Source organism: Hippopotamus amphibius, chromosome 13, assembly GCF_030028045.1.
Source record: "Hippopotamus amphibius kiboko isolate mHipAmp2 chromosome 13, mHipAmp2.hap2, whole genome shotgun sequence".
NCBI lineage: Eukaryota > Metazoa > Chordata > Mammalia > Artiodactyla > Hippopotamidae > Hippopotamus > Hippopotamus amphibius.
Window position 1 is genome coordinate 59660199 of NC_080198.1, and position 26272 is coordinate 59686470.

At 36.8% G+C, this 26272-nt stretch overlaps 1 pseudogene; it reads right to left on the minus strand.

Moving 5' to 3' along the window:
- Positions 1-6589: 6589 nt before the first annotated feature.
- Positions 6590-7897, minus strand: LOC130834464 (catenin alpha-3-like; annotated as a pseudogene).
- Positions 7898-26272: the final 18375 nt, after the last annotated feature.

Here is a 26272-nt window from a genome sequence, read left to right on the forward strand (position 1 = left end):
AGCAACGAAGACCTGATGTAGCCAATAAGTAAATAAATAAATTCATTTTTTTTTAAAGAAAGGGATATCTTTCCTCTATTAACTTGCTTTTACACCTTTATCAAAGAGAATGTATATTCTTCTGTTGTTGGGTGGAGTGTTCTATAAATGTTGATTAGATCCTTTTGGTTGATGGTGTTGTTCAGTTCTATATACTTACTGTTTGTCTATATAGTTGTTCTATTAATTGTTGAGAGTGCCCAGAAAGATACTAGGATGAAACACACGCTGTCCAGGGTTAGGACTCATCCAAAGATCATTGTGCTGTTAGACATAATCATTTTAAGTCATATGTATGTTGTGGCCACTCATGTAATTCATAGCATAAAATTTAAAAATATTTCTGAATTATCTACTGTACCTAGTATGTCTGTTAGGCTTTAACCACAGAAATAGAACCAGTAGGAGAGGTATATTAAAGGAGTTATTTTAAGGCAGTGGCTCATTGTGAGAGCTGGTTAGGCAAGTTCAAAATCTACAGGCCATGTTATCAGGAAGGGCAGTTTGGAACTCTCAGGCAGGAGGTAAAGCTGCTGTCCACAGGCAGAACTTCTTATCGTTCAGAGATGTCTCAGCTCTGCTCTTAAGGTCTTTCAACTGGTTGAATCAGATTTACCCAGATTATCTAGAATAATCTCCCTTATTGAGAGTTGACTGATTATGGACTTTAATCACACCTACAAAGTACTATGATGGTAACATCTTGGTAAGTGTTTGAGTACATCACTGAGGATTGTGGCCTAGCCAAGTGGACATATAGAATTGATCATCACACCTAGCTTCATTAACCAAACTGTCTCACCTCCTTCAGATGCCTCTTCAAGAATCCCTTCTAGGTGAGTTTTTCTCTAGCTCCTTTCCCTAGAATTGTACCACCTCTCACTAAGTACTTCTTATTCTTCTTATCTGCTTTATTCTATCTTTCACAATCTATATGTTACTTGTTCAATTTGTTTTCCCCCACTAGAATGTACATGCTATGAATAATCAGGAATTTTTGTGTTTTGGTTTGTAGTATAGGATTTTCCATAGACTAGATACATTAAATATTTGTTAAATGGATGAACAGAATCAAGCAGATAGTTGCCTGATGTCCATAGTAATTTATGTGATGTAAATGTAAAAAACAGTGATAGTGGGTAAAAAGGTGTGATGCTCTACCGTTAAATAATTAAATAACACAGCATAATCTGTAAATTCAAAAGTATCCTGAAAAACAATGCTATTTTTCAATATTTTTAACTTAAAGTGAATATATCTGTTTACCATTAAGTTTTAGAATTATTTGTATGAAGTCCCCAGATAGAGTGTGTTAGTTACATGAAAAGAATTCTAAAACTGTCCAGTATTCTGAGAAGATAATTTTTTACTTCAAAATGCATTGTTTTATTTACACTGTATCTCGGAAATAATATTTAAAGAAAACAGCAATACTGATCTGAATAATAAAATGCCACAAGATACTTAACTACACGACCAAGCTTTAAACTATACATGTTATTGACTCATCACCTCCACTTTTAGAAATCCATCCTACTTTCAAAGTTCACAGACGATTTTACAGAGATGTCCATTATAACACTGATTATACGGGCAAAAATAATAACCTAAATTCTTATTGAGGGGATTGGTTACATAAAATACTGTACACCCATATTATGAAGTACATTTAAACACTATGTTACGAAATACTATGCAACAGGTTAAAAGAAAGAGGCAAAATGATTTTTCTGTAAATATTTTTCAAGTATCTCAAGTAAAAAAGGATACAAAAGAGCATATGTAAAATGAGTCCCTGTGTATTAACAAATATAAATGTGTATATCTAAATATACTTGAATATCAAGAACAAATTATGAAAAAAAATTAAAAATTGTGTTAATAATAATGTTTATCTTTCAAGTGGGATACTGGGTGAGGTACACTTTTACTAATCATTGTTTTTAATGTTTCAGTACTAACTTCTTCCAAAGTGCATTTATGCCTCTATGATTTAAAACTAGGTTACAATAAATAAATAAAACATGCAAATGCTTTAACACAGCAATTTTGTTTCTAGTAAATTATCCTAAAGAAATGATTAAGGATGTGCATAAAGATTTATGTATATAATGTTCACTGTAGCATTGTTTATTATAACAAAAATGGAAAATAGCCAATCCTGCAATATGTGTGGTTAAATAAATTACACTATATCCATTTTATGAATATCATGTATTCATTAAAATGATGCTGTGGGATTTTTCTCCTGAAGTGATGTATCACCCTTTATTAACAAGTTTTTAAAAAGGGGGTGATTACAAAAGAGTACGTATAGTAGGCTCACATTTTGATTAAATTTATACATTTTTTTACAGATGTCTATATGTCAAATTCTTAACTGATTGCCTCTCTTTAGTTGCTTTGTGAATAGTTTTATGTTCTTGTGTATTTATGCAGTTTTTTAAATTTCTGCAACAGTGTGCATTACTTTTAGAGACAGAAAATGTGTTACAAAAAACAATATCATATTTACAAACATGAGCAATTTTCCTGCATGAGAAGATAAAAGGCTAACAATTTTTAGTATAAAGTTCACAAATATTATGCCCCTGGTCCAGATTTTTATTAGTAAAACCAAAAAGGGTAATTGACTTCCCTGAAACAGAGGAAGAAGAAAGCAAATCAAACATCTGTCAAGATAAATTGAATAAAATCAGGCCCAGTGGGGAAGACTGAGGAACCAAGCCTGAACGAAACACCTACTTTTAAAATATCTACTCTTAAAATATGTAATAATGATTTCATAAAAATTAATTTTACTTTTATTATTATACAATAAAATTTTTTTAACAATTATCATTTGCCAAATGCTATGTATATGATTTTCATGTAGTCCTTACAACAGTCCTATAAAATCAACCTTAATAACTACTTTTGGGGATATTCTGCAGATACTGAATTGGGATATCATAGTGTTTAAAAATTGCTCAAATTATCTACCTAGCCTGTGATGGAATTTCACTACTTATATTAAATAAACATAATGTCAAGATATGCTCTGGACATTGGGACACTTGAAGGAATACATTCAGGTAGTGGATACATGCTAAGGGAAACTGTGATTATAAGCCCAAGACAATTATAGAAAAAACTAGAATTAGAGGAAAAACTTCATTTTAGTAGTGAAAGGAGTTTGGGCAAAACTTCTAGCAAAGAGTGACTAAAGGATAGCTTTGAGTCAGAATGGCAAGCAAGAACTTGTTTGGGGCAAATCAATTATTTATCAATTTCAGCCCTTTCTCACTCACAGGAGAGCAACAGTGAGAAGAATGGAAAAGGTATGCCCTGGAGACCCCCCGTTTCTCAGCTCCCTGGAATTTGGTGGACACCCAAGAAGAAGCCAGTGACACAGCAGGAGTGGCACCTTGACAAAGGTAGCAACAGAGGGGACGAAGGGTACAGGACTGGAATTAGCATTAGTGCTGGTGCGGCAGTACTGAGGAAATATCTGGGCTGGTCAGCATGGCAGGAACACCACGGGGAGAGGCTCACTGGTTGTATGGATGGCTGTCTATGACAGCATACTAGGGAAAAAAGGCCAGAGTAGTTCAACTTATCATCATAACAGAGCAAAATAGAGAAAGGGGTAGCCTAGAAGCTGGGTCCACTCACTAAACCTTAAAGAAAATCCCCTCACCCTCAAAGAGGAATTAAAACTATCAGAATTGTGAGAGAACTGTCCAAAGGCCACAAAAGCAGCTTGGAAAATGTGAGAACATGAACTAATACCTTTTCTCTATAAGAAAATAAAACACCACAGATTTTTATTACTTTGTAATATGTAAATAAATTAAAGATATGAGCATATTATCATAATCAAATGATCTTTGTCCCATCTTTTTTGACTAATCTGTGTGCAAGAATATGCTCAGTAATGCTGACATTTCATAACTTTGTATCCTTTTAGAATCGTTTGTGGATGTTTTCTCCCTAGTAACTGTGACTATATGAAGTCATCGGTCAAAACAAATGTCAAACATCTCTCTCTTTTTACCAGAGCAATTATTTAGTTCCTAAAATTGACCAAGAGGCTCCTTTAATTTCTCTCTTTTGCTCCTTCTCTTCTTTCCCCTACCCTCTCTTCCCTTCCCTGAGTCGGATTTCCCAGAAAAATAAAAAAAGATTCATCAGTGTCCTAGAGTTCAAAGGGAAAACAAAAAACAAAAACACAGCGTATTAACAGCAATGACTCTGAACTACATAAACATACGTGGGAGAAAGGGAATAAAAGTAATCATATTAAAACTCTTAGAGGAAAACATAGGCAGAACACTCTATGATGTAAATGACAGCAAGATCTTTCTTGACCCACCTCCTAGAGTAAAGGAAATAAAACAAAAATAAACAAATGGGACCCACAATGTTCACTGCAGCACTATTTACAATAGGCAGGACATGGAAGCAACCTAAATGTCCATCAACAGATGAATGGATAAAGAAGATGTGGTACATATATACAATGGGATATTACTCAGCTGTAAATAGGAACGAAATTGGGACATTTGTAGAGGCATGGATGGACCTAGAGAGTGTCATACAGAGTGAAGTGAGTCAGAAAGAGAAAAACAAATATCGCATATTAACACATACATGATGAATCTAGAAAAATGGTAAAAATCAACTGGTTTGCAAGGCAGAAATAGAGACACAGATGTTGAGAACAAACATATGGACACCCAGTGGGGAAAGCGAGGGGGGTTGGGGAGGGATGAATTGGGAGATTGGGATTGCCATATATACATTACTAATAAGAAAAAAATATAAAAATAATTCCAGTGTATGCGTTGAAAAATATATGTCTAGAGTTTAAAAAAAAAAAAAAGATACATGTACCACGATGTTCATTGCAGCATTATTTACAATAGTCAGGACACGGAAACATCCTAAATGTCTATTGACAGATGAATGAATAAAGAAGATGTGACACATATATACAATGGAATATTACTCCACCATAAAAAAGAATGAAATTGAATTATTTGCAGTGAGGTGGATGGACGTAGAGTCTGTCATACAGAGTGAAGTAAGCCAGAAAGAGAAAAACAAATACCGTATGCTGGTGCATATATATGGAATCTAAAAAAATGGTACTGATGAACCCAGTGGCAGGGCAAGAATAAAGATACAGATTCAGAGAACCGACTTGAGGACACCGGGTGGGGGTGAGGTGAAGGGGAAGCTGGGAGGAAGTGAGAGAGTAGCACTGACATATATACACCACCAAATGTAAAATAGATAGCTAGTAGGAAGCTGCTGCATAACACTGGGAGATCAACCTGATGACTGGTGATGACTTAGAGGGGTGAGATAGGAAGTGTGGGAAGGAGTCGCGGGAGGGAAGGGATATGGGGATATATGTATAAATACAGCTGATTCACTTTGTTGTACAGCAGAAACTGGCACAACAGTATAAAGCAATTATACTCCAATAAAGAGCTTTAAAAAAAGTAATCATACTGTATCTGTTTTTTTTTTTTAATTCAATGACTTTTATTTAAAAGAATATTATTAAAATCACTCCAGGTCATTGCCATGAACTCTACTTCATAGTTCAATGGTACAATTCACAGTTATATTTTATTCAATGTGAAACGATTTTTCAAAGTGGTCTTTTCCTTTTCATTACACTTGCAACCTGATACAAATGGATTTTTAGAATCGTGAGGAACCCTTACACTTCTGTTATCATAACTCACTCAGGGATATATAGTTAGATGGCCCATTTCCCCAGTGGGTGATAACTCTTCTTCCATGCATGCATTCTGGTGAACCCATTTAAACCCAATACTCAACATGCAGAACTGCTGAACACAATGGAACTTTAAAAGGCATTATCTGTGACAACAGAACTCATTGTAACCTTTGCAATGTTAATAAATTGCTTTGTTTATAATTGAGGCTGACTTTCAAAATCCAGGAAGTTCCTTGACTGCTCAAGCTTGGTTGGTTTCTGATGGTTTTTAACCCAATCAGTTGGCAATAGATACAGATATCTAGAGACTGATTCTTTCTTTTCCCTATAGCAGGAAGCACCCATCTGTCAGGTTAGGTCAGGTAAAGAAAGCATGGAGATTAAATGGGAAACTATTTAATGAAGTCTTTTGTTTCCATTGAAAACCAACTCAAGAGCTCATGTCAATGTTTTAATTCAAAATCAGAAGGGCCAGCGTACTTAAGCTATGACAGATGACTCACTTGAGTCTCCTATGTTCATTTGGTAATGAATGTAAGATACCCTCTGTGATGGGAAAGGCTGAACAACATCTGAAAGATTTCATTCATTCACCAAGCATATATTGATTACTTACTAAGTGCTGACCATACAGAGATGACAATGACATGATCCCAAATATACGTTTGTTCATTTTGGTTCAGCTTGCAATGGTTCATGTTATTTGAGGATTAAACTCTAAAAGTCAGTGAACTTGCAGAACTAATCAAATGTAAAAATAAAGTAGTATGTTTAGCCAGGGCTTTGTAATAAAGGGACTAGAGTAGAAGAGTTGTTTCAGTACATATATCTTCCTCTAAATTCACTCATTACTTGCACTGGGTAGATTTTTTTCTTTGCTGAGCCTCATCTAACAGCTGCACAATTTCCTTTGGCTTCTCACTTTAAATCAAGAATTTTTATTTTATTTATTTATTTTTGCAGGGCCTTCATTCTCTGCATCACAACTGGGTGCTGGGGCCCAGCAGGACTCTGAATTTGGATAATCTTGGTTGAGGCAATGTAGAGATTTTCATGGTTTGGACTATGGCATTCATGAATTTTTTTTTTGCTGCTTGGATTGAGGAGGTGACACTGTCCAAAGCTGACATGATTACCATTCCCTCCCAGGCTGTGGATCTCAGCTTTAACTTGACTGCAGATTTTCATTTGGTGATGTTAGAACTTCATCTGTTCCAGGAGTCCAACAAGTCTTGCTTGAATGATGGATCTGGACACTGGTTGGCAATCTGCCAAGAGAGGACATCCATCCTTGATACTGATTCTTATATAATTTCAGCTGCATAGAGCACATCAGTTGTATGCTTTGGTGGTCCTTTACCCCTTGCAAAGCCTGTCATCTCCATCACGATCATACAGGGCTTCTTGGTCAGAACAATGATATCATTGCTTGTATTATCCATATCTCAATCTCAGCAACCAGCTTACTCTTCACTTTCTTAAAATCAGCAACTTGCTCACCACTTTTTTCCTTTTCTGCCTCAGGTGTTTGAGTCATCTTAGCTTAGTCAGTTTTCCCTTCAGTGTGAATGCTGAATGCTGGTGTGACTGTAGACCTCATGATCCCCTTCCAGGTCAGAAACATCCTCCAGTTCCTCCGGGGTTCAAATCGTCATGACTGAACACCCGATATCATGAATTGTACCAAAGATATTCTTCAATAATTCCATAAAGTGATTCTCATCAAACACATCCAAAGAGTTTTTACTTAAGACTTCCAAGGCAATACTCCCTTGTGCTACAGTCTCAAGAATGTCAGTATTTGTAAGGATGTTAACATTTCTCAACATACTTTTAGTAAAAAGACCTTGGCCCCTACCTTTCCATTCCACCTATGACAATGTGAGCAACTCTTGCTGCCCATCCTCTGATAGTACCTGCAGAATGGTCTCACTTATCAGCATCCTGGTCTCTCAAGGCTATGATACATTTGTTAACATCTTCTAGGATACGGTTCTGAGATTTAAGAAAGGAACAGCCAGATAAAAGAGCTGCATACGGCAAGGCTTGGGGAAAGGGTGCAGAGCTTCCATGTCCTCTCCAGGTGCACCATTCTCCCCACTTCTCCAAGTACTCACCAACCATAAAGCTCTGTTATATCTGTCTTAACACAATGAATTCCTAATCACCAGCAAGAAATACTGTACAGTTACCTTTCAGGAGCAGTAGAGACAGAGATATATATTTTGGATTCATGTGTGCAGAGATGGGATTTAAAACCTTAGGAGAGAATTAGATCACCAACGGAGCAAGTATAAAGGAGAAAAGTCCATGAACAGAGTCCCAAGACCTAGCAAAGAAGACTGTAAACTAACAGCCAGCAAGATGGAAGAATTAAGAGAAAGGGAAGATAAATGTTTCAAGGAGCAGAGAGTGATCAACTAGAGCAAATGCTACTGATGTATAAAATAAGATGAAGAGTGAGAATTGGCTGTTGCTTTTAGCAATACAGAAGTTACTGGTGACCTTGATGAAGTTCTTTCAGTAGAGTCATGTGGGGAAAATAAAAAACAACAGATTGGAGGGTCCACAAGAGAATGAAAGAGGAAAGATTAGGGAACTCTTTTGAGGAGTTTTGCTGTCAATTGTAGGGAGATAAATAGGGTATTAGCTGGAGATAAACATGTAATCAAGCAACGGTTCTTTTCAAATAGAAATAGCAGCATGTTTGTGGACTAATGGTAATCATCCAATAGAGAAAGAAATCTGAGGATACTGAGAGGGAAGAGATAATTGTAATTCAGTAGACAGAAAAGCCGATAACTGGTGCATACGTTCTTGGTGTTAGCTAGGAGCACAGACGGCTCATTTGTAGCATCAAAAGAAAGGTAGAAAATATGGTCATAAGTATGACAGGTGTGTAGCCAGCTTGGTGGAAGTTCTCTTCTGACAGCTTTCATTTTCTCAGTGAATTACAAGGTAGAATCTGAGAAAGTATTGGAAGAACTGAGGAGAAAGAAGACATGAAATACTTATTTAGCAGAGTTGGAATGGGAAGTGACTTGGGAAATACAGAGTGATTACTACAAAGCTCTAAAGGCCTCTTGAGGTAAACTGCTATTAATTTAAATTGAGACATATGTGTATATCTGTTGCTCAGGGGAAAGTACAGAGAAAGTAAAGAATTGGATTTAACCAGGGCTGTGGTTTAGCCAAGAGAGTAAAACCAAGTAAAAGAGGCACAAGGGAGTTGATGATATATGCAAAAGAGTAACAATCGTGGTTGACCATTAGAGTAAAGCTGGGTTACAAGGAAAGGATACAAGAAAGGTGAGAGACAGTGAAAAATAGTGAATAAATGGAACAATGGTTTTACTAGGATACTTGAATTGTGGGAGATGACATACTAGAGACAGTAAGTCAAAAAAAGCAAAAAGATGTGGTCACTGAGTGGGACAAAGAAGTATTTGTTAATTTACTGAAAATCAGACAAAGATAAACCAGTGTGTATATTTCTCTCAGCTTATACTTCTCTGTACCCACCCCCTCAAGTAGTAATTTCCCATAATATTTGCATCAGAAGTATTTTTAAATGAATAAAACAATCCTTTTTGGTGAGTCTGTCAATATTTTAAGAGAATAAATTTCATTAAAGGCCCTGAGAGGATCCAAATGCCCAAGCCATAGCAGCATATGCTTAGAACTACACAAACAAACATATTAACCAAAACTACAGTGCGATGCCTTTTCTACCTGTCACTCTGCATGTACCTGAAGTCAGTAAGGCTTTTCTCTGCGGATGAACTTGCATCTTCTAATCTTATATTGAAATGGAATTTAAAAGTTCCTTTTCTATCAAATTGTCACTTTAATCCAGTTATTTTAAAGATATATCCCTTTGCTGTGCATTACAGCTTTGCAATTAATTACTATCCAGATTCACTGAAGTGCACCTTCTCTGTAAAGTGAATGTGAGAAGGATTAATGCACAGGCGAGGAAGATCACTTGTGGAAAATGTGGGCTCTTACAAGTTTATTGCATTCAACTATGCCAAACTTTTCAGTTTTGGCTAGTTCTTGATTAAAGGGCATTTAAGTTTTAAAACTGCCCTTTCACAGTCAGACAGGGAGAATATATATAAATATATTTCCCTTTATGTTATTATTTATATATATATATATACACATATATATATCTAAGGTTGTAGGGCTTGTGCATAAAAGGGAAGAAAATAATATAGATATAAGCACTTAGATGGTCATGATCAGGAAATCAATTCAGCTACTTTCAGTTATTCAAAGAATAAGGAAAAACTAGAAATCTATGTTGCCAGGTGTTCCCTGGTCTATGCCAACTAGGTACCAACTACCTGACAGTGTTCATCACTGTCTGAGCCTACTGTGCATCAGCAGGACCACAGTGTGTAAATTAATCATTTCACTCACAAGTTCAACAATATTTCAGTTTCCTGCAAAAACCCAAGATCAGCCATCTCTGACAACTGGCGAGAGATACTTAGTTACTAATTATAAAGTGAAGTATTGCCTTTGCATTGAATAGGCTGCCTTCTTCAGTCTTCACTTAACCTCTGTCAAACAAAACTAAGTAGTATAAAACAATAATTGGATAGGCTTAAGGACAAAAGAGATGTGCTATCCAGCTGTATCATTTGGCAGGCCTGATGAACTTACTCATAGATGTGCGTCTTCTCTTACAGCTTTCTGAAGCCTCAATCTATAACAGTAAAGTCATCAGAAATGAAATGCATAGATGAGAAAACGGTAAGGTTTATTGTTCCACATGCTATAAACTGTAAGACAGGTAAATGACACACTAAACATTCATATCATATTTTTAACAGATATCTATTGACCCACCAGCATCAGTTAGAGGGTATGGAGCTTTTAAAGTAAAGTAATAAGGGAGGCAAAAAAAAAAAAAAAAAAGAAAATAAGTTACATGCAAGAGGAAAATGATGCTTGCTACATAGAAATATTGTGGAAAGTTTCCTGAAGGGAATTGAAAGGATATAGACAAGCACCAATAGTATAAAGAAAGATGGGGGGTGAGGAGGTGGATGAAAAGTTTGGTTGCAGGAATCTAGAGGTTGCTTTTGGGCAATGGTAATATTCACTATGGCAGTACCATAAGATTTACTAAGAAATTAGGCAGATTGGGCTATATGTATATGTATAGACCAGCGGTCCCTCAAAGTGGCATCCAAAACCTCTGGAAGTCTCTAAAGTTATTCCAGGGAATCTACAAGGACAAAACAATTTTCATAATGATATTAAGATGTCATTTGCCTTTTTCATTTTCATTCTCTCATGAGTGTATAATGGCGTTTTCCAGAGGATACATGACATGTAACACCTCAACTGACTGAATGCAGAGCAAATATGAGAAACCAACTGTCTTCTATAAATCCAGACATTAAAGAGATTTGTAAATAGACTGTGGAACAATGAGATTCTTTTCACTATTTTTTTTGTTTGTTTTGGGAAATATAATTACTAATCATAAAAATATTATCATTGTTAACTTGTAATACATTTATTATTTCCATTGTTAAATGTATTCTATCTACTTTACAATTTGTCTTAATTCCTAAATACAGTTGATATGAGTACAACCTATACTAACACAATCATGTTTAGATAGTCAATGATTTTGAAGAGTATGAAGTTGTTCCTGTCTGAGGAATGCTGGTAGAGATGAAAGAATCTGGGCTGGCTCCCTAAGGACAGGGTGAGGAGGTAGCGGTCACTGGAATTAATCGAAAATGAGAAGACATGATCAGAGTTCAGAGCTTTGCCATATTTATTTGCTATATTTCACGGCAAAATCTGTTTTGCAGTACTCACAAATTTGCCCATTTAGCTTTTGTAAACAATTTTCCTTCTATGTTAAAGAGCATGCCACATTTGCATTAGGCACTTCTTGTATCCCAGTTCTTGGCCCTTCTTCTTATTTCAGCTACTGCTTTCGTCACCAGCCCTGCACAGGCTTCCACTATTTTGCCTGGAGCCACCAGCCTTGATTTGGGCCTGAACCATCTATATCACCCTTCCCTCCTGGGCTTCTCTGAGCCACAGTGTGGGGAGCCCACAGGGACCCACTTTGCTCTCACAATGTGCCCCGCCCAGAAATTTATGGCATGACCATTGAACAGTGAATGATGAGGACCACTTTTTGCACCTGAGTGGAAACTTCTGAGACACGTTTCATAAGCCTTCTCACAAGGTGCCAAGGGATCCCATTAGAACCTTAATAACCCATCTTTGTTTGGCTTTTCCACCTTCCTGGTTTTTCCCCATCTCTTCCTTACTTCCACTTCCTGGATGATGTCTGCAAATAAAAACAGCTCTTTGCTTCAGCATTTGCTTTGGGGGAACCCCAAACTAAGATAATATTCAACCAACTTTTCTCCCTAAAAATCCAGGTATTTTCTTGTCACATGAATTGAATCCAATCTGTTCCCTGCTAGTGAAACTAAAAAGTGTCACAGAAATTGTATATCTGTTATATACGTAGAGCAAGAGATACAAGTGTGAAATGCATCTTTGACAAATAAACACTCTCATATGTATTTTTGCTTCCATGTTTTAAATAAAGACCAAATAATATGTTGATAATATAGTAGTTCAGCTATAAAATGTATCCACTGGTTAAGTTAAGCTTCTACTGGATACCAGAAAAAATTATAACAAAATGAAAAGTAAAAGTACTCAATGAACCAGAAAAATAAAGTATTTTAAGCTTTTAAGATCCTTCTCCATAACAAGACTGAAGAATAATGATCAAGAATCTAATTTAACATTTCCCAGTGCCTTAGAATTTTGCATACTTTTTCTGTTCTTAGCAGAAGCATTTCTCCTATGAATTCAATTTCATGCCATCCCATTAATACCATGTAGTGACATCTCATAGGTCATCATTAACTTCCAGAATCTCCTCTGGCAGAAAGCCCTCTTCGCAGGATTTCCACTCAAGGTTTTGGCCCCATGTGAGTACGCTGAGCATACTTAGAAGAAATCAGCTCTCCCAGTTGTATTAATAAGTCAGAGACTATGACCTTCTCATTTAACACATCCTGCTTAGTAATTATTAAATAACTATGGAGGGAAGTTTGATGCCCTCTTAGTAACCTATCTCATATTGTTGGCCTTGTGGTCAAGACTGACCTAATTTTAAATATAATCACTGTTTCCTCAAGTATTATTATTCCATTTGCTTGTTCTACTTGCTCATTATATACAAATCTGACTACCTATTGCTTGAAATACGCAATTTGGGGAAACATAATAGAAAATAAGCCACAGATTTTTCCTTTCTAATTATCTGTGAATGTCAATGTTCCTCGAAATAGTCTTCCTGTTTAAGTATAGCTTTTGTAGATTCTCTGGTAAATTTCAAACGATCATAGGAAATACTCAAATAACATTTCCTCTTTGAAAGCTTACTTGACTATATCTACCATATAAGCACGGCAGATTTTAATACTTTTACCTTCCTCTTTAACACATTAAGTTGTATCCCATTTTATTATATGTACTGATTAACACATTTGTCTGTCTCTTTAAGTACATTGGTGGCAGACCCCATGTCATATACACTTTTGCATGGTCAATGTATAGCCTGGTGCCTATTACACAGAAAATGTTAAATAAGTAAATGAATGGATGAATGAATGGATGAAAGAATATGTCAATAGATAACTGAATGCATATGTGAATGAAAGAACAAATAATTGAAACAACTAGGTTCAGTAGAGCATAAGGGTCAGAATCCCAGAAGCACAATGGAAAAGTCCAGAACGTTTAAGGAATTTTTGTCTCCTTCCAGTTTTCATTTCAGGGATTAACTTGTTTCTGATTTAGTGGAAATGAAAAGAGATTTTTCACTAAACTAAAGTTTTCTATATTAAAGTTCTTTCTGACTTTAATTAAATATCCTCCCGAAGCTTGTCTTTTGCTTCCTCTCTCTCAGAAGTGAAGCAGTGAATGCTCAACTCACAGGCTTCCCGAAGATTTCACAGCTCTATTTTTAATGCTTGCAGTAGAGTTGGAGACATACGCGTTGAATTTTTTTAAAGTCTTATTATTATTAATTTCAACAAACTGTTACAGGGAAAGAATTGTTCTGATCGGAATTATACTGATTACTTTTATATAATCAGGGATTTGCCCTCACCTCAGCTTTGTGTGCTCTTACAGCTTGTCATTCTCTGCTGGGTGCCAAATCTGTACCTTTGTGCTTTTATGCTTTAAAGAGTGGTGCATTCTACTCTAGACGCTGAGATTTAGAGCTTTAGAAGCAGGCGTACATAGATAACAGAAGAATTAGAGTTTCCTGATTAAAATTGATATTTAGAAGGGGTACCGGAATTTTATTCGCTGATCCTTCTTCTGTTTTCTTCTTTGTTTTGTTTCCTGGTAAGGTCGTTACTTTGGGTGTTGCTGGCATGGCATGAGGTAAACCACATGACTGTTTTGGTAAATTTACTTCTTTTGTAATTGGGCTTAAGAATTTGCTTTTGGCCTTTTGTCTAGAACTATTTCACTTTCCTAGAGCTTTAGAAATCATCAATCCTATACATATCACTTGGAGAGCCAGGTTGACAGTTTTGATGGGCCATTATTGTAGTTTAAATTTCATTTGTGGAAGATTTCATTTGACATTTCAGACTTATTACACTACCTTGAAAGCTGGAGTTCCATAGGGCTCTGCCTTTGATCTCAGGTCATCATTAGTTAATGCCAGGAATCTGCAGCAACCCCCTTGTGTGAACGTGAACTCAAAACACTTGTGAAGTTCCATTTCATTATGGCTCTTTTTTCATTAGTAATTATATTGCATGATTTGAGAGCAGTCTATAGATATTACAGAAACTCTCCAATATAATTTCATTAATTATTAAGGTGGATAATAATTAGACATTACAGTTGTGTTGGATTAAAGATAAATAATAAAGTTATGATTAAAGTGATACTTTGTTTTCATAAGAATTGAAAGGAGAAAAAGGAAATGCAGACTGCAGAGTCTCTGGTTTCATTTCTTTCCTCTTTTGCCGCCACTAAAAAGAATTTCTGTAGCTGCAATAAACCAAGACAGAGTGTGACTGTAATTAATACTGTTATAAAAAGGTCATTTATAGGTTTACTTTGCTTTCAGAAAGCTTCTATAAAGAATGTATTAAAGAAGGATGAGGCAAATGGTCATTTTAACAAGGTATTCACAAATAGCTTTTCTGTGAAAAGAATTCTGCTTTAATGTTTTGAAAATATCAAGTGGCTCACAAAAATATTTATACACTTAGTAATGGTATAATGCATTGCATATATTATAAAACATACTAATAATGTAAGTTATTATTAAGAAATAATTTTTCCTATCGGTTTATTTATAAGCCAGAAGAAGTATTCTGATTTGTGGTTATTTATTCTGACATTTAGAAATAATTTTTCCTTAATCTTCCTTATCCTTTCACTCATGAGTCTCTGAATTCCCTCTAAATAAATAAGAACAATTGAGTTTGAACTGACAGGATAAGAGGATGCTTTCACGGAAATACTTGATTCAATGATACATATGTAGCATTACTGGTTTCCTGTGGTGGTTATCTCCTAAGCTGCTAGAAATCTCTTTTTATTCTCTTCAAATACCTTGAAACACAACATACCTCCAGTATTTCTTCCATCTACTGTGTAAATAATTGTTATTTTATTCACCAGGCTATCATGGTACTTATTATTCCCTTTGTAATGCCAACCAATTGCCATCAAACATTAATCGACTGCTGCATTTCGTCCTCAGTAGACCACACTCTCTTTCGAGCTACCTTATACCTCAAACTTTTTTTGTGCATCTCTTTGGAGAGATGTGCACTATCAAATTTATGTCTTATTTTATTTCCTGATGTGTTTTTATTCTGGGTCAGGTACTTTTTCAGAGAACAAAACAAATGGCAGAGAGCTGCAGTGGGAAAGCAATGCACCAGAGAATACTTTCTGCTCAGTGTCTAGAAAAGTGCTGTTTGGCTGAGAGCATGTGCAGCCCTGTGCTCTAACGCTCACTGGCCAAATGGCTACCTTTGGGCTGCTGCACCAGCTCTCCTGGGCTGAGAATGTGTGACAACCTTCAGACACTGCACGGGAAGTGTGTGTGTGTGTGTCTGTATACACACACGTATATGGTAACAGTATGCCATTATGTATGTATGTTCATATGTCTAAAATAATGTTTTTATTAATCTACTGTACAGAAAAATTACAAATCAGAGATTATGAATTGAACTTCATCTTGTTATGTGTATAATACCCAACAAGTTTATAGAGCCCAAAGGAACTGGTAAGAAAATAGCACGTCTTTTTCTCTCCTTCTGTTTTCGAATACAATTTTTTATGTGCTAATTAACTACTGGGGGACTATATTTCCCTTCTTTTGATCATGTGAACTGAGAAGCTGATTTACAGAAATATACTGATATTAACAGAATCCCATTACAACAAAATAATATGTGTGACCACATGCGATTGCTTTTAAAGGATTTTATTCCCGTTGTTGTCAGAATCACCTTTGTATTCAGCTCTAAGGTGTAAAAGCAGATTTAGAAAATCCAATCAATAACATGAATTATAGAAATTGCCTATAGGTGTCATAACACTGATGTGCATTTCTGTTTCAATTAACTGCAGGAGAAATAAAAGAGGTTTGATTATATGCAAAATTTACTGGAATGAGAACTTCTCAACTAAGTATACAAAAGGATACTCTGCTGAAAATATTGGGTATGTTTTTTGTTTGCTCATATTAAACTCTGATAAAGACTTGTCCTATATTAGCCCAGAATTCCACTTTCAAATATTTACCTTCACAGGCATACCCTTTATCTTCTAAGCAGTGCAGAATTACTGACTTCCCATTACACTCTTTTCACATTTCTTTAGCTAACTGAACCGTTATTTCTTGTGGGAAGTCCTTTTATCACCAATACAAAATCAAGCAGACGAGTTAGTCTTTGGTTATCATAGAGCCAGGTGTCCCTAGCCACACTGATGGTTAAAGAGGTGCAGACATGGTGAGACATCAGAGACCTGCCCTGGACTTTTGCTTGAACAGTTGGCTAAAAGACTCTCTTTTCACTAGGAGAGTCAGTGTAAGAATAACAGAAGCCTAGAGCTCATACTGGCCTGACATCCTTCCCACAATATGGGAGGAGGCTGCCTGAGGATGAAACCAACTCTGAGGAAAGTGAAGGAGTAGCTTCATAACATTGTTTGAAACCCAGAACCCAGTGGTACCTAAGTAAGGTTTATTCCTTGGACAGCCTCCTCCTCCCACACAACCAATTATATGAGATGATAAATTCTCCTTTTGGTCTCAAGTTTCAGTGTGTTTTTATCACTTGCAGCTGAACGATTTGTGACTAACACACATATACATACACACATTTAGCAACTGACGTGTTAAGCTGGGACAAAGTGAGAGAGTAGCATAGACATATACATACTACCAACTGTAAAACAGATAGCCAGTGGGAAGTTGCTGTATAACAAAGGGAGATCAACTCGATGATGGATGATGCCTTAGAGGGCCAGGATGGGGAGGGTGGGGGGGGAGTCGCGGGAGGGAGGGGGAAATGTGTATAAATACAGCTGATTGACTTTGGTGTACCTCATAAGCTGGTATAAGAGTGTAAAGCAATTATATTCCAATAAAGAGCTTAAAAAAAAAAGAATAGCACATCTTATCTTTGAAGTGTTGGAAGTGAGCTTTGAAAAAGAGGGAAATGTTCTTGAATCTTAGCCTGATACAATGAAGGAGTATCTTAGAAGAAAATAAGTAACATGATTCATTGTTAATCTAACATGGTATTTCTTGGAAGAAAAATATAATACCCCCTTTCACTTATACCCCAAGCCCTGATTGTGATGCTCAAGAGGGCTCCAAACCGGCCTCCAACACCAGCTTTTCCTTGTTGACTGAAGTCCACTCCATAGCTGTGTTCATCAGACTTTCTTGTTTCTTATTCACATGCTCAGCCTAATCACTAAATGGCAAACGAATGGTAAAGAATCATCATGTGTAGCTTCCTCCCAATTCTGAAGCTGATGTAAAACTAACTCACAAAATCAGATGTTTGTGATTCCCAGAGTTGTGGATAATATCTTTGTATGTCACCTTGCTCTTGGAACACTAACTTCCGATTACCCCTTTTGGACTACATACTGCCAGTTAGGCGCTGGATTCAGGCTGACTGAAAGAAATGGCAGGAAGGAGAGAGGGCTTCCTCTCAGCCTTACCTTTAAGTAAACTTGTGGCAAAAGTATCCTGTAGAAAAATGCATCAGTCTTCTCTTATTTAAGTAAAGGATGGTTTGATTGTTATTTTTGCTTTCAGAAAATCCAAAGAAAAAAACTTAATCCTTACTGAGTGGAGGGGGAAAAGGAGCTGAAATTCTCAGACAAGGTATAATCTGTTAGTTATATGGCAGAAGCTAGAAAGAAGAGAGGATTCTGGTTTAAAAATGGAAACAAAAATCTATTCCTTGGTGTTGCACTATTCTTAGGACTCCACTCATATCCACCAGCCCCTGCCGTTTTGGCGTCTGCTTAAAACACTTCCACATTCCAGTACCTGCATTTCTTTGCTGAGGGCTTTCTCTGTCCAAGGGAACCTGTCCTGCTTGTGTCCATGAAAGGCAGCCAGAAGTTCTGGGGAATGAATGTTCCCATGCCCAGCAGTTCTCAACCAGTGAATTGACAGTAGTTGGTGTACCTCAGCTTCCTTACATTTCAGGTGGAAAAAAATCTGCGATGCGTGTGCTATACACCGTTTTCTGTAGCTCCTCAGAAAGATTAACCTCCAACTGCCCACGGTGGTACCTTAATTGTTGATGCACCTTTTACTGTCTGTCTGCTGTCTAAATCTGCCACTTCCCTACTTTTGTTTTCTAGAATTACCTCCCAGCCAACTAGCCAATCCCAAATCCTCGTTGCCTGTTTGCTTCTTTGGTATCACAAACTAAGACCCTACAATGTTAATGGTTATCCTAGACCCCATCTCACTAATGACAGGCTAAAGATGCCCTGGAGAGGTAGCATTTCAGACCTTCTGCACCTGGACCAAATTATTCATCAGCATTATCATTATTATTTTACCCAAATGATATTTGGTTACTTAACCCACGATTTCCCGTTTCTTTGTTCCCTTTTCTATTTACATCTTACTCCTTTTTTCTGGTCTTGTTTTCATTCTTTTCACTGTATAATATTTGGTAAGAGTTTATCTGCATTCATAACTCACGGTTTGTTTGTTTTTTTTCCCTAGAATGTCCTTTATTTAACTACCATTTCCTTAATAGGTGTATCTGGATATAAAATTCAGCTAATGATGATATAAAATTTTAAGTTGCTAATTATATTCTCATAGTATTTTAATTCATTTTCACTGTCATCTGTTTCTATTGGTGTTACTAAGTGCACAAAGTTGATCACTGTAAGTAATATTTTATGATTGCTTTTTTTAAAAATGTGATTACGTAATTTTTTTGGACTACCCAGTATTTCATTAAAGTGTGTCTATATGTGGACTTTGTTTTAATTCATCCTGGTTGGGATTCGCCATGATTCATGAAGATAGATACCAAGATTTTCTTCAACTCAAGAAAATTTGCAGGACTTATGTCTTTCATATTATCTCTTTTCTATCTTCTGTATTCATTCTTCCTTGTTAATTAGAAATATTTTGGTCTGTCTCATTCGTTCTTCCATGTTTTTTAAGATTGCTTTCATTTTATTTTTTTAACTCTCTATGCTTCTGAGAAATTTATTCATCTTGTTTCCAGTTTGCACCTTTTCCAACAGCTATATCTAATCTGCCATTTAACTCTCTATTGATTTTTTTCTCATGATTACATGTTCCATTTCTGTATGTTCTTTTGGTTTATTTTAAATTTCGTTGTGGTTATTTTTATAGCATCTTGTTTCTTGCATGTGTTTTCAACTCCATATTTCATTTTTAAGATGCTGAAAGATATTTTAAATCGAATAATTTCATTAACTGATAACTCTGTGTTTAATTTAGCTGTTGGTTGTCTATGCTGATTCTTATTTATCATGGCTATTTTATGTTGTTTTGGGTTGTGACTTCCTTTTCATGAAAGCTTTTTCTCTGAGCACCCTGTTCAACCTGGATTGTGAGTGCTTTGTTCCAGAAAGCACTCACATTTGCTTCTTTCAGTGCTAGAGCACTAATAACAGAGAATTAATTTGTTGGCTTTAGATGTCCTTGGCCTCTCAGATAGCATAAACTGAAAGCTGAACTTTATGAAGGCGAGGATTCCGTTGCAAACCCTCAGAATCTTTAATTGTTTTCCTCTGAGAGCTTAGGTGGGAAGTTCAAGGGCTCTGACTTGACACAGTATCACTAATTCTATTCCTAAGCAAAGCCTCGTGCCCTGTCCCTGTGGGAATGTGGAAAACCACGCATACTGGTGACCTGCATCCACAAGTACTTCTAGAAAAACAACAGCTTCAGCTCCCACTTTTCATGCACATCATCAGCTTTCTCTTACTTTACTGCTTCTTGGGATTTTTCTTATTCCCTTGTTAATTAAAGTGTATATTTTAAAGTATTTTATTGTATTTTATCCATCATCTCTAGATGTTTTGAAGCAGAAGGGTTTTCATATTATCTATTAGGTTGAGCCATATAAAGTCCATTTTTTCTCAGTCTAAAACAGTTCAACATTATTGACTTCATTTGGTGCAATCTAATAGTTACCTACATTAGCAGAAATGAATATCCCTCCAGTCTTTCATGCTGATAAATAAATATCATTCACCAGGAATAGCAGCTAGTTTTTGGTGATTCTGCTAATTGGGTAAAATATACAGACTATCTCTAAACTAAGCCTATTTTCAGTGCCCCCTAAGAGTTTAAGTTGAAAAATATCACAGTCAAATCTTCAAGACTGAGTGATTCAACTTAGATTGTGGCAATAAGTGTCCAAATCATTCTTTGGGTACATTTAGGTATTTTTTACAACTTATGGGCATGTATGACTTAATAAAACAAATATGTATTGATATAAATCACTAATTTCTTTCATCAGTAAGTGAAGAAAATAGTGCTCTGAAGGAACTAAACTCTTGGCAAACTAGCCATTTGCATCATAGTTTTCCTCTTAAGAAATCTCTATACTTATACTTAATTTTTAAAGTAGACATATATTGGCCATAAAGTGATAGGTTCTAGGTACCCCAGATACAGCAAACTTACTAAATTTATCATTGAAATAAATCACTGAGCAAGACACTTGAAATCTCAAGAATGGCCTTTAAAGGGACTTTCAGTGTCATGAATAAGTGTTTTTTGTTTCCTAATCTCATTTCAAAGTCATTATACCTTTTACAGTCAGGGTTCAGCAGGATAGAAAAGCAAAGTCATGACTTGTTATTTTTTCAGAGAGCACACTAAAAACATCAGAAAACATGATCATAATTTGATTTTATTGGCAGTTTTCTCTGTCTTCTTCAACAGTGGATTAAGATCAGCAGGGATTTCTCCAGAGTCATAAATATTTGGAGAATAAAACGGTGCATAAGTTGGCACCACAGTGTAGCCACTTCCATTCACTTCATAAAACAGTCCTCAATTAAATAAGAAAACTCCTCTCCTGTATCGTGATTTTTCAATAGTAAGCAAAACAAAACATGTTGAACACTTCTCTCTCACATGCAGAGACCAAACGTATTTATTTTACACATCAGCATTCTTTCCACAGGTAAAGAGCATGATAATGGCATGCATATTGGATGGTGACAGTTCCTCCACACTGCATACTCGTGATATTATGCAAAGACATACCATATTAGTTGATAAGTGTATTTTTTCTATAGTCTGTTCTGGCTTTCCCTCACATTAGCATATCTCTCATTTACTGATTTGTGAAGCTCTTTATAAAATGGCATGATTTATGTATATTTTTTATTATACAGACTGAAACTTGGAATGCTAAACTTTGCTGAGTTTTGCTTTGTTCTCTCCTATTTGAACTAATTAATTAATTTCACACAGAAAATGATTTTCACCTTGTAGACATAAAATTCAGCTGTTTACCACAGAGGTCGCTAAGCTTTGTTTCCAGTTCGCACATAAACTATGAAGTCTCCATGCAACCATTTTCCAGAACTTCAAAATGGTTTAGGCATTGCCACTCAGTATAGATGGTTACTGGTTCAACACATCTAATTTGAGATGATCTTCTTTGAAATTCCTATTTGCAATTTTCCTCTGCTACTGCCTTTATGAAATCATTACATGTTCAGAAGTTCTGTTCTAAGAACAAATTCACATTCAATATTTTAATACAAGTTCTAGTCAATGTTTATATTTATGACTTTATTCTGTGTTGTAGTATTTATGATCCTATTTTATTACTACCTTCATGCTTTAGTGAGTGACTTTTAAGCTATTGATCCTTTCCTGTGAAGTGGGGATACAATAAAGCAATATCCCAGCTATAATAAAAATGCAAATTTAACTAATTCAATTAATAAAATGCAATTTATATGAAAATACCTTAGTCAAGACAAATTATCGCCTGTTAAATGAATGTTAGCCTAGACCAACCGTCCAGCATGATACTTATAGTCCATTATTAAAAACTTAATAATTATTATGGATATAATAGAATTTCTGTGAAAAATACTTAACCTCAAATTTCAAATGTATGAAATATATGCAAACAAAAGGTTTCATCTTTTTATATTCATAGAAAATTGTCCAATCTCCATTGGATAATTGATAGTCTGTCACATTTTAAGATGACTCTGGTCAATGAAGAAACATGAAGACATGTTTCATAAGCAGAAAGTAGTCCAGAGATCATTTCCAGGTTCAAGCAATAAACAATAGGGCATGAAGCAGGGCAGAGGAAATGCTAATGAAAAGCAGAAAGAGGAAATGGCATGCAGGGCCATTTTGGTCTAAAACCTATAGTTTCCATTTTCTACCTGTAGTCTTTCTTTACCATTTTGTGTTGGTCCCAGCCTATTGATGATGCTATGGGCTAGAAATGCCTGGGGGCACTCACCTGGGCCCCTGTTACTGTGACCAGCCTCCACAGACACTTCCCCATCGAGAGCCAAGCCCTTGTGGATCTTATGATTAAAAAACACACCTCAACAGAAACCATCAGGGAAATTGGGGAGAAAAACAGATACATTGTTCACAAGTCTTGAAGGGTACATGACACATCTGGGGCCACAGAGGGAGGTCATGGGTGGAAAGAGAGAGCAGGGACCTGGTTTCTGCCTTTATTGGGGTCTGAGGGTGGGGTGCCTAGGGTTTCGTGGGTTTACTCTTTATTGGTGAATTTAAACCGTAAGAGCAGGAATTAGGGCTATGGTGAAGGAAGAAAACAGTGGGGTCATTCAAATGGTCAGTTTTCTAGGTAACCCAGGGCTTTCTAAAAGGGGAATCTCATGGGTGGGGCAGCCTGGTTTCCTATTTAATTCTTTTACTAGTAGCTATGTCACACAGCTGACAATATCTTTATTTGAGAAAGGTATCTTTGAAATGGATGTCTCAGGACTTAACGTCAGGTACTTACACTACAAATACCCACTCCAATTAAGCATGTATGGCCACCAGTCTGCTGAAACAGGAAGGCAGCACATCACTTCTATGTTGGCCAATCAGATATCTGTTCCCACCTAATTTATTTGACAGATTGGGCTCACAGAAAAAACTATTCTCTTGGCTTCCTTGATGCCATACCTTCCCCTTTTCTATGTCTGAGCATTCCTCTGAGTCCCAGATTCTATCAACTGCCTACTTAGCATCAGCATCTTCATATCTAATAATTATCTAAAAGTTGAACTCAATCCTTGCTTCTCGTCTCCTCATCTCAGTGACTTTAACTGAGCACATTGTGTTCCTCCTCCTCATCTCTCATTAAAGCCTGTGAACACTAACTCTAAAATATATCCAAAAAATCATCTTCGCTGGCAACGACTCTAAGCCAAGTCACCATCAGCTATCAATCAAAATGCTTCAAATGCCTCCTAGCTTCTTTGTTAGCGTGTGGTCTAGTCTCTATATAAGAACCCAGGGTCATCTTCTCAAAGCATAAATGGGGGATTAAAAGATGGCGGCGAAGTAGAGGGACGTGGAGTGCATCCCTCTCCACAGATGCATTGGGAATGCACCGAAGGACGCAATAATTCCCACAGAGAACCAGCTGAACACCAGCAGACGGCCTCGGACACCAGAAGGGACCGCAAGGAGCCCGACATAACCAGTAGGGAGGCATCTACAAGGGCTCAAAGAGGGTGAAGCGGCGGAGCTGTGGCAGACGGGAGGGAGTGAGAAATAAACGGAGGGTCCACACTGCAGCTCAGCGTTCCCGGACCGAGACATCAATCCACAGCTGAACAGAGGGTCCGGGAGCGGGAGTGTGGGAAACGGAGAGCTGGTTCAGCGTGAGAAACATTGTTGCCAGTAAGGTGACAGACCGACAGGTCAGGAGGGAAGAGGTCCACGGCGAGCAGTGCCCGTCCCTGAGAGCTGCCAGGCCATGATGGCAGCTGGAAGCTGCAGGCTCATGGGCGGGGGGGGGGGGGGGGGTGGAGCCGTGTGCGTAGCCTCTCTCTCTCTTTCGGCGCCTCTGAAACAGGCAGTGGAGAGACGCCCTGTGGGCCACCTAAGGTGCTCAGGGATAACAAGCACCCTCAGGCACTCGGGCAGGGCTAGATTAAAAACCCTTGGAATGCCGGCAGCAGGGAGGCTGCAAAGAAAATAATAATAAAAAAAAAACCCAAGAGAGGCCCAACTCTAAGACTTTCTGTTTACACCTGAGCCACCAGCGTCCCTCTGCAACAGGCACCTCCAGGCCCGACTGAAACAACAGTGCGCCACTGCTCACTCACTCCCAGGAGAAGGAGCCACTATTGTACCCTCTCCCGCCCCACACACCGACGCTTACAGACAAACAATAAAGGAACCTCGGCTGGTCACAGAATAATGCAAAAAAATCCAAGGCAAGGAGAAGGACACTTACAGCTGAGACTCTAAGGAAACAGAAAAATTAGTATCAATCCTATTGAACTGGTCCATTCTGGGATCAGTTCTGGATTTTTTTTTTCTCTCTCTTTTATTTTTTTTTCCATATTAATTACAATCTTAGTCCTAAGGGATCTACAATTTTATAACATAATTTTTTTAATGATATTTTTTATTCTATCTTTTTTTTTTGACTTTTTATATACTTCTATATCTAGCTAAGTTTTTGGTAGTACGGACAATATATCTCTCATACTTTCCTTTCATCCCTATCTTTTATACTTTTCTATTCCTTTCTTTTTATTTACATATTTCCAACCACACTACGCGCTTCTGTTCCCCCTTCTTCCATCCATTTTAAGTTTATCTTAAGATATTTAAGTAACACTATCGATCTGCTCAGACTCCTTGCTCTATTCTCCAGATGATGCACCACCTTGGTATTTAATATTAGGTTTTTGTCTTTATCTTAGTTCTTAGTACAACTGTCTAATTTCATTCTGAGAATCTCCATTCTGTCTGGTGGTACTCTAGCTCTTTTCTGTATTTGATCCTAGCTTACAAAATCTCCCTGGATTAGTGTTTGTATGTGTAAGGTGTTATTTCTTTGTTTGCTTTTGCTTTTGTCTCTGATTTGTTCTGTTTCACTTGTCAATTTCTGTTAGGTTTCTCTTTGAATATCTGATAGCATACTGGGGTTCCATCAGGTCTTTCCAGAGCCTTATGTCCTAATGGATTCAGTAATTGTGTGTCTTATACATGAATGTGTTTCCTAGACTTCGTATTTGTTTAATCCAATACTTGGACATTAGTCTGAGGCTTGGACAGTCTTCTATAAACACCTCTATCACCAGGACAAGCAACTCCAAAAGTCTGGACAACCATGAGGAAACAAAGAAACACTATGTAGGCAAAGGAGCAGGAAAAAAACCCACAAGACCAAATAAATGAGGAGGAAATAGGAAAAATGCCTGAAAAAGAATTCAGAGTAATGATAGTAAAAATGATACAAAATCTCGATAACAAAATAAAGTACAAGAAACAGTTCATAAGAACTCAGAAAAACAAACAGCAATGGATAACAAAATAACTGAAATTAAAAATACTCTAGATGCTCTAACCAGCAGAATGACTGAGGCAGAAGAACGAATAAGTGAGTTGGAAGATAGAATGGGGGAAATAACTGCCACAGAGCAGGAAAAAGAAAAAAGAATAAAAAGAATAGAAGACAGTCTCAGAGACCTCAGTGATAACATTAAGCATACCAACATTCAAATTATAGGCATCCCAGAAGAAGAAGAAAACAAGAAAGGGTCTGAGAAAATATTTGAAGAGGTTATAGTGGAAAACTTCCCCAACATGGGAAAGGAAATAATTCACCAAGTCCAAGAAGCACAGAGAATCCCATACAGAATAAACCCAAAGAGAAATACACCAAGACACATATT